At 39.9% G+C, this 10,366-nt stretch overlaps 1 long non-coding RNA gene across 1 annotated transcript in view; it reads left to right on the forward strand.

Annotated features, from left to right (window-relative positions):
* Nucleotides 1-943: 943 nt before the first annotated feature.
* The window catches only part of LOC109321218, a 31,736-nt gene continuing 22,313 nt past the window's right edge, over nucleotides 944-10,366 (forward strand). The window contains exon 1 of the long non-coding RNA XR_002103999.1: nucleotides 944-1,464. This is a non-coding gene — a long non-coding RNA (uncharacterized LOC109321218). The remainder of the gene's footprint in view (nucleotides 1,465-10,366) is intronic.

Below are 10,366 nucleotides of genomic sequence, written 5' to 3' on the forward strand. Positions count from 1 at the left end.
CCTCAGTATAGTAGCTGAACAAGCTTGTGTCCTGCCAAAGCTGAATGAATACTTAACACTTCCAGCTGAAATCAATCTATGTTGTGCAGCAAGGAAGAGGAGTATTAAGTCTGCATTTTCTTAACAACTTGCAAGGAAAAGGTAAAGCCCACCACCTTGTCCTATATGGAGGATGTAACTATTTATTTGTATTTTTAGCAAGCCACCGAATACTGAAAGGTTGAGTAAGAACTGGAGGCTAGAATGCTGAATCACACAAGTTCAGCATCTTGGATACATACGCAATTGGAGATATAAAGACATCTGGCAACTGAAAAATGTACAGGGTCAGCTTATCTGTTATAACGATCGTTTTTTCTTTTAGTGTTTGGTTTGTTTAGAACATTGCCAGAATAAATGAGCTAGGCAGCTGGAGGAAAACGGTATAAACAGTAGACCAGGTGTAAATCTGTTTGTTTGCTTGAGATCAAATGTATTAGGTAAGAAAATGAACAAGGCTACTATTACTAAAGAACATGGGTTTTTCCTTTCTTGTGAAATTGCATTTTAATTGTTTATGATCACTGCATTAGGATTACAAGCAAGCAGATTAGTTTGAGTGTATAGCAGAATTATGTAGAAGATGAATGTTTCACTAAAATACCCACTGAAAACATTTTTTGGGGGGTCTGTTCTTTCCTTTTTAGGAGCTGTATAAACCATTGCCTTAGATGTCATTTATATTTTAGACTGCATGAGTTTTCACATCTTATGTTTATGTGCAGTTAAAAAAATAATTTTGGATCTTCATTTTCTGGTTAGTCTTTTCAGCATAATTTCGAGGCAGTCAGATGAAATAATGTTTTGGAGGAAAAATGTTGCATTTGAGTATTTAAATCGTGTAGTCAAGAGGTTTTTTTTTGTTTTGTTTTTGTTTTTTAAAGAATAATAATTACTGTGATGTTAGGCTGGTCTGGAGGGGGAGCTAGTGCCAAAGCAAAGATAATTTAATTTATGCTAGAACCATTCAAAAGCCTGCATATCTTTTTCCAGTTTGATCATGGAATTTACCTCTACTACAATAAGGGAAAAAAGTGTAGATGGTGCATATCATGTGTGAATGTTTAACATGTTATATCTGTATCAAGGTAGATTATACATAATATATAAACAGTGATACATGCACACTATATTTATGTAATACGTATGCATTGCTCTGTAGTTATATTATGCACCAAAACTTTGTTGAGAGAACATTTAAGGCTGCAAAGTTAAGTGCTAATGGTTGTTTGTGCATCTTAATTTGGTCCCTTTTGTGTGTGCATTGTGAAGCGGTTACATTATTGCATACTCTTTTTTTTCCCCACAGAATGCACAACCTGATTCAAGGCACAACCTGAGACCTGGGCTGGGGCTGAGTCAGGGCTGTGTAGTAAGGAACCTTGTCTGTAGGAGTCCTGCTTTATTTGTTGTGGAAATTGGAAGGTGTGTAATGAAAAAGGCAGGGTTTTTCACAGGAAGAGAGAAACAGTTGAATGCTGCTTTGATTCTGTTCCTGCCTTTGCCAGGAATTCCTGTGTGATGCTAAGCAAGTCACTTAAACCATTGTTGCTAATCATGTGTTCCTTATTTTCTGGGTGCCAGACTTGGGCTGATTTGCAGAACTGCTGAGCTTTCACAGCTGCACTTGTTGATGTGAGCTGTGCTTTGAACATGTAAAGGGCTACATAAAGCTAAGTACTGTAAAAATTCAGGTTCTAGGTATCTTAAATTGGGCAGTCAACATTAGCAGGGGCTTCTGACCCTAATCTGTATACTTCCGTTTCCCCCTCTGTGGGTACTGTGGTGAAAATAAATTAATGTTTGTTGAAGTACTTTATAGTAGTCGAATTGCCAGAAAGCCGTTAGGAGTAGGCTTTGACTAATATGTAATAAAGGAAGAATGAAGTCGCATGTTCAGTAAATAGGAGAATGTTGAATTGCTGCTTTAAGTGAGCACTATCCATTTTGTAGACGAGGGGTTTTCAACCCTTTTGGAGCAGTGTACCCCTGACAGCCACGCCTGGGGGGGTGGGTTCTGCATCTGAATGCAGCTTGGTGGCAGGTGCCATGTGCGAGCTTCCCCCACGTCCAGGTGGGTAGGCCTGTTCAGCAGTGCGGGATGGTGTGTGATGTCACTCTGTCCCTGTATGTAACTCCTGGGGGGGAATGAGTACCCTTGGTTGACAACCCTGTAGACTAAATAAGGCAGTCTGGAAGAAAGAGCACACGATCATCACATAATAAACTGTATATTCACAAAAGGCCAAATAATAACTGCACAGAGATCCTTGATTCTGGCATTTTGCAACTTTTGAGTGCATGTTATCTGCAGTTTTTGTGCATTTGACAGTTTTGTGTGCACATGTGACTTACTAGTTTTTTAAAAATGAAATTGGAGGTGGGGAGGGCAGAGAAGGAATGGAAAGTCTGTGGTATGCCACTATATGTCACTGCCTGAGCCATTAGCAGAATAGGTCTTTTAGGTTTAACACAAAATTTGCCACTTGAGCTAACAAAGTAATGGATGGCAGCAATAGGATATCATCCTCTATCTGGGCATTAATACAGTGGGATGAGTAACGCACTTTGCCAGTGGATTTCATAGAAAGATAGAATAGGCAGAAGAATACTGAGATTCAGGAATCTTGCATTTAATTCCAGGCTCTGGGATTTAATTTACATGCTCTGGGAATTAACTCTTCTGTTTGTTCTCTCTAAGTTAGGGACCATCTTTATTCTATCCTCTCCAATCTGCTGCTGTCCAAGCCTTTTGTCTTCTGTACTCTTGGGTTCTTATCCTCTTCCACTTCCTTACTCCTCAAGCTGCTTTGCCACTCTGCATGTCTGCCCAGCAAGCCCTACTTCCATCCCTTTTGACTCATAACCTCTAGTTCTCTTCCCTGATCATCATTTCCAATCCCTGCCCACTAGCCTCTCCCCCAAGACAACCTCAGGTTCCTGCTTATGATGACTTTTCATACCTTTTGTTTCTCTTCCTCGCCTGTCATGGCCACAAATGGCCCCCACATGCTTTTTGTTCTCCTGGTCTTTTTGCCTCCTGAGCTCCCACTCTATTTTAATACCCCATTGTTTCACTCCATTTGCTTGTCATAGTCTCTGCTACCTCATTAGATTTGTCTGCTTCCCTTTTCTTTTAAGTCTTAGTCTCTTAACTCACTGTTCGATCTCAGTCTCTCCCTTCCTACTTATTGGCCCCTAGTCCTTTGTTTTTGGCTCCTGATATCTACTTCTGTCCTTCCACTAATACTCTTGGTTTCTGCTTCCCAGCTCTCCTTGTCCAACTCGTTTGTCCTACTGGTCTAGCTTTTGTAGTCTATGTTAGAGCATTGCCAGTGCAGACAGAATCTTTAGGTAATTCAGCTGTCAGGGGAAAGATGTCTCTACTGAGCATGTGCAAACTTTTTTTCCTTGAGGGAAATTGGAGTGGCACATCTGTGATATATACCAAATTATGTCTATTCAAAAGAATGAAGATGCTAGGGATTTTCAAAGAGAAAGTAACTTAACATGATCAAAACAACTTTTTTTCTGTAGCCTTGTTCTCAGAAAAGGCTGAACTGATTTGGTTGGAAAATATTCAGCTTGAATGATTAAAGTTTGGCAAAGTTTTATAAATAACAGAAAACCGTATCTTTTTATTAGGAAGTGTATGGTAGCCTTAATAACAGTCGGTGGTAGTGGCCCTGTCTGTAATATGGATTGTTATGTAAATTTTAAGATATAGGGCATATATAATGTATTACTGCAGCTTCTAAAGGTGATACTTTATTTTCTGATAGTGTAATACTGTTGAACTCCTAATTCTGAGTTAAAAATAAATTACCAGTTTAAAACTAATATACTAGTCCCAGTATTTAAAACGTTGTGATGCCTTACTAATAATCATAAATTAAAAGGAGCATAGTAAGAGAGCTGGAAGGGAAGGAAAGGCAGTTTCTATGCTGGTAGACCACTGTACTTTATTATTATTTTTTTTTAATCTCTAGCCTTAAGCCTTCAAATCATGTCCATGCCTAAGGCACAGTTCTAGAGTTTAAATGATTGTCAGAAGATGCCTTACTTGTCATACAAGCAGCCAGTTACCAGTATTTTAGAATTACTCTGAACTAAAAGTTGTAACCCCAACACTGGCTGGGAAAATACAAATCCTAGTGTTAATCCCAAAGTAGTTTTCTGGGGAGAAGCAGGGGGTTGGGCTTTTTTCCCTGCAACAAAGCATAATGAATTACTAGATTGTATACCAGTTTTTACTTTGTGCCTTCAAAAGGGGCTAGTGTTGTAATGTGCTCTATGTAGTTTACAAGTTTATGTATATGAAGGGTTCAAAATGGAATACTTCATAGCTGATTAGAGTTGTATAAACCAATTACAGCACTAGAATTTGTGTGGTCTACACTTAAAGAAACTTCCCTGTGATGCGTTCTCAGAAAAATGTTAGTATTCTTCCAAAAACTAGAGATGCTGTTTTGTGATGTGCATTATGTCCACTTGGTAACTTTATTGATAAGGGAAAAATACTTCCAATCTCTTAAAAAAACCAAAAACAAAGTGAAGCTTCTGTAGGAGAATTCATAGTGAAGGCTGTGTGGCTTTGATAAATCTACAAGGTAAGGGGAGAGAAAAGCTTTTTTTAAAGCTTTATAATAAATACCTTGTTCCAGCTATTCTGATATGGTTGTCAACTATGTAATCTTTTCTCCTTGGAGCATCTTGCTTTTTTCTACGTATTCTTTGTATACATGTGTAAACTACTGTTCTAGAAGTATTCTAATAATTGCTTTTATTTTGGCAAATTACTTGGGCTAAACACTTTCACAGTTTTGTTGGAACTCATACTGTAACAAAGTAATATTTTACAGTGTAAAATAGTGACTGTCCTTAGATTCTTTCATATTCACGAATTTAACATCTGTGATTACAGTCAGGTCCACTCGTATGCATACTTTGCTTAATCACAAAACTCAAAGCACGTTCCAGTTATTTGCCTGTTGCTTACATAATATCAGCTATTTGATATCTGCATATAAATGCATAAACTGAATAGCATCTTTTCATCCCTTTGTCTGCATTTTACTGTAACTGGATTTGGCTTAGTTGCATAATAATTGATGCAAGAAAAGGTGAAGGTGAAGCACCTGTCAAAGGGCTGCTATTAGAAGCCTTGAAAATGATTAGAGCTGGTCAGTTTTCCTGTTGCTAATACCATAATGTTAACAGTAATTGAAGTGGGTTATTTTGTACTTAATGATTGTAGCTTACATTGAATTTGGTAAATATGTAGTCTTTTTTTTCAGTTCCAAGGCTATGTACTTAAACCTTGTATTTGGTATGTGTGTACAAGTGCGTGCACACACTTCTGTTATACAGCATGTGAGCTACATGTGTAAGGTGTGTGCTTTAGGCTTTATCTTTTTTTTTTTAACTAATGTTTGCTCTTACTCTATAAAATGGAGTAATTGGGTGAATAAGTCTTCAAATACTTCTCTAATAGGATCAGACTACATCTGCTGTGAAGTGAATAGCCTGATTCTACGTAACAAATCTTGGACATTCATTATACCACTGCCAAGCTGTGACCCTTTGGAAAACCAGATTGTGTACACATACTTTTGTGTTCCTGTTAGTGGAAAAAGCATTTACTTGGTACGTTAAATTTATAGTAACTTTCTTCTTCAAATACAAATATTTGAAGAAGAAAGTTACTGTAATTTAATGTACTTCGTGCTTGGTAAGCACGAAGAGACATCAGTTGAACAAGAAGGAAGTGACTTTGCAAGAATATGATAATTTACTGAAACTGCTACGGCTCTAGAAGGTTTCCTTTTACCTTCTGTCCTTTTAGATTTGTCATCTATACTAGTAAGACATATGCTTGAAAAATAAAAATATTGATGCAAATGTGCCTAATGAACTTGGAGAGGATTGAAGCGTTTTGGGATATTAGCTATATACATTTATGGCTAGATATGGTTGATGTGATACTGAGTAGTAGTGAAAGAATTACACTAAGATTATTTTTCTTAATTTCCCCATCATGTGTGGTAGTGGAAACAACCATATTAGATTAGTAGTTTGTCTAGTCAAGTACATTTAACCAGTAGTGACTGGTAGCAGCTGCTACAGAGGAAGGGACCAAGGTCCCTGTGACAGGTTATGATGTAACTGCCTGGAGGGTAAACTTCTTCCAACTTCACTAATAGTTACAGTAATTCCATTTTTATAACTATTAGGTTCAAAATACTGGATACTATATTACTAAATACTGAATAACCTCTGGTATTTCAAATGAGGTTATAAATTAAGTTTATTGACTAGCATAATTTCAGTGTTTTCCATTTTTTAAATGGAATTTAACATATTTTGCTTGTTGCATATTAAGTAGAGAGGTTGACTAAATGTTTAGCCTGTCTTTTTATCCTGATTTTTGATTGTTTTGGAACTCAGGAAAGTAAATGAGTAGTACAAGTGATTCCTTCTAGTGTCAGTGCTGAAATTTGTCTGTCATCACCAGGGTGTCCATTCACTCAAGCTGATTCTGTTGAAGTTCTAAGTCTTTTGCTAAAGAAACTTCATCTGCAGGTTTTATTACTTAAATGCTCATCCAATTGGCTTGTTCAGAGAATTCTGGTAAACTAGAGAAGCATACTTTTTTTCTTTGCCACCCTGGCCAATGTAATGTTTAATTAGTTATTTCCATGTTCTCTCTCCCGTTTTGTGTTAAATTGGCTGAAGCAATCATTAAATAGATTTTATCTGGCTGGTATGTGAAATCTTACTGGTTTATAACTTCCAGGGTGATCTGTAGCACCTCTCCTACAGATCAGGTAAAACGTATTTCCTACAGCCATCCTGTCTAGAAGGTGACTTTTTTGTTTTAAATTAAAGTCACCAACCAGTGTTATCAAACAAATGGAAAGACCAGAATAAATCTCATGGTGCTCACTAAAGAGAAATGTAAAGTCGTGTGCTTAGGACGGAACAGTCCCGTGTACCAGTACAGCCTGGGGGCCGACTGGGTAAGCAGAAGCTCTGCAGAAAAGGACCTGTGGGTTACAGTGGAAAATAAGCTGAATTTGGGGAAATAGTATGCCATCGGCCTTTGCAACAAGGCCACACTGGGCTGCATTAATAGGAGTATTCCCAGAAGATCAAGAGAAGGAAAGAATTACTTCCATTTGGCACTGTTGAGGCCACATCTGGAGTACTGTGTCCAGTTCTGGGCTCCCCATTACAGAAAGGATGTAGACAAATTGGAGAGAGTCCGGTGGAGGGCCACAAAAATAGTTAAGGGGCTGGGGCACCTGACTTACGAGGAGAGGCTGAGGGAACTGGGCTTATTTAGTTTGGAGAAGAGAAGACTGAAAGGGGGTTTAATAGCGACCTTCAACTACCTGAAGTGGGGTTCAAAAGAGGATGGAACTAGACTGTTCTCAGTGTGGTAGATGACGGAACAAGAAGCAATGGTTTCAAGTTGCCGCAAGGGAAGTTTAGGTTGGATATTAGGAAGAACTTTCACATGAAGAAGGTAGTAAAGCACTGGAACAGGCTACCTATCCTTAAAGTTTTGGGTTTGTTTTTTTTTTTTTTTTTAAAGGCCTGGGTAGACGCATCCTTGGCAGGGATGATCTAGGGGATGGTCCTGGTTTGAGTAGGGGGTTGGACTGAGGTCCCTTTCAGCCTTGATTTCCTATGATTGTATGATAAAGAACTCTGTATGAAAAGACCCTGTAATAGTGGAGCAGTTTACCAGATACAGAGCCAATCAACAATATATACTTGATATGGTGATAGCATGCAAATTGTCTGTTATGTACAGCTGTTTTGCGTAGCTTATGCAGTAGTGGGGAAATAGCTTCAGGGATTTCTAGTGAACAGAAGGGGGTGGGTGTGTGTGTGTGTGTGCGCGCGCACGCACGTGTGCACACGTTTGTTTTTCCCTGTTTTAGGCTTTCTTTTAGTGTTTGGGATAAAGGAAGTTTCTCACTGAGGGAAGTTGCCCATTCTTTTTAGTAGATGCCTACTAGCCACAGAAATCTAAAAGATGGTGATAAGCTCACTACCATTGTCTGGCAGAAGTCTCTTTAGTGAAATGACTCTGACTCCAGCATCTAAGATAGCAAGAAGATGAAACTTCTGCTGGAATGCTCTCCCTGAAATTTGCTTGGGGCTTCATCTTTTATGTCACTTTCTGGGAGCAGATTTCTAATAAACTTGAGTCTGTCTAGGCTGTTGAAGCAGAAAGAAGCTATTCAATTCTTCCTTCCCAGGCTCCTGGCTATTCCCTGCTAGCTGCTGCAGATAGAAGGGTAAATTCTCTGCCGCTTAATTTCTCCTTCAGCTTGTGTTTCGGGTTTTTACCCCATAAATAATATTTGCAGCTGCTCATAGCTGTCCTATGTAGCAGAAATGGCAGTAGTCTGAAATTGACATTGTCACTGAAAGCCGCACATCTGCTCATAAGATTTGGAATAGAAGCACTAAAGTAGAGGTATTGGAGCAGTTTGTGGATTTGGAAGAGGATATTGTGGCTTGTATTTTGTTTTTGTTAGAACTTTTATCTAAAGTTCTAAGAAAGAAGAAAGCTTCAGGCTTCTCATCAGGAGGGACCTACTCAAATTGTGATTTTGCAGATGTCTGCAAAATCTACAGGGTGGAAAAACTTACTGAAAATAAAATGCTGACTCCCCAGTAGGAACCTGCAATCCCCATGGCTGCTGTGCCCAGCCATGTAGCCTTCTGGGGAGGAGAGGGGGAAGGGGAGATGGGCTGCTTGCATGAAGGGGAGCAGGCAAGATGGCTGGTGTCTGCCTCTTGCTGCTGATTTGGCTGAGGGATGACCCTCTTCACCAATCAGTAGTGAGTGGTCAAGCCACAGGATGGCTCTCTCAGCCAATCAGTGGTAAGGGGCAGGGCCATTGGGGTATCAGCCAATCAGAGGTATAGAGGGAAGCCACCACAGCAAGCTGGCAAAAATGGTGGCTGGTCTCGCAATCTGCCAGCAAAATCGTCCTCCTGCCTCTGAGTTGGATAGACCTTTTACTTATCAGTTTCTAAAGTAGTTTGCCCCTAGAACCAACTGAGCCCAAACTTTTTCTGGAGTGTGATGACTAGCAGAGGTGCATAAGGTGCTAAATTTAATGTTGATTTCTATCTGCCATTATATAAATTGTTTTAATAAATGTATAACAGCACCCCCCTTGGAAGCCCATTCCAGATTCTGGCAACTCTTACCATGTACAAGTTCTTTCTAATATTCAACCTAAATCTGCTCTCTGTCAATTTGTGGCCATTGTTCCTAGTTACTCCAGGGGGTGCCCTAGTAAATAAAGCATCTCCTATTCCCTGATGCCCTCCCATGATGAATTTATAGGCAGCTACAAGATCACCTCTCAGCCTTCTCTTGCATAGGCTGAAGAGATCCATGTCCCTCAGTCTCTCTTTGTAGGGCCTTGCCTGCAGGCCTCTGACTATATGAGTGGCCTCCTCTGAACCCTCTCAAGATTCTCCGCATCCGTCTTTAAATGTGGGCCCAAAACTAAATGCAGTACTCCAACTATGGCCCGACCAGTGCTGCATAGAGGGTAAGCATCACCTCCCTGGACCTGTTCGTCACACATCTGCTAATGCATGATAAAGTGTGGTTAGCCTTGTTTATCACTTCATAATGTTGACAACTCATGTTCATCTTGGAGTCAACTATGACTCCAAGATCCCTTTCTGCTGCTGTGCTGCTGAGAAGGTCTTCCCCCAGCCTGTAAGTGTGTTGGTGGTTCTTTTTGCCCAGGCGCAGCACTTTGCACTCGTCTTTGCTGAACTGCATCCTGTTTCATTCTGTCCATTTTTCCAACCTGTCCAGATCTGCCTGGATCCATTCCCTACCCTCTGGTGTGCTAACTTTACCCCATAATTTGTTATCATCTGCAAACTTGGACAGGGTACTCTCCATGTCCTCATCCAAGTCACTGATGAAGACATTGAACAGCACCGGTCTGAGGACCAAGTCTTGTGGGACTCCACTGCCCACATCTTTCTAGGTCAGTATCGCCTGTCCACCACCACAACTTTCTGGGTGTGACCTCTAAACCAATTTGCCCCCCGACCTGACCATGTAATCATCTACATCACAGCCTGTCAATTTATTTATGAGAATGGAATGTGATACTGGATTGAAGGTCTTTTTAAAGTCTAAGTAGATGACATCTACCTTGACTCCTCATGTGTCTAAGCATTTTGTGACCTGGTCACAAAAAGAAACAACGTTAGTCAGGCAGGATCTATCTGCAGTGAATCCATGAAAGATGTGTGCCCCTGGCAGTTGGGGGGG

Source organism: Crocodylus porosus, unplaced genomic scaffold (genome assembly GCF_001723895.1).
Source record: "Crocodylus porosus isolate Cpor-Errol unplaced genomic scaffold, CroPor_comp1, whole genome shotgun sequence".
NCBI classification, from domain to species: domain Eukaryota; kingdom Metazoa; phylum Chordata; order Crocodylia; family Crocodylidae; genus Crocodylus; species Crocodylus porosus.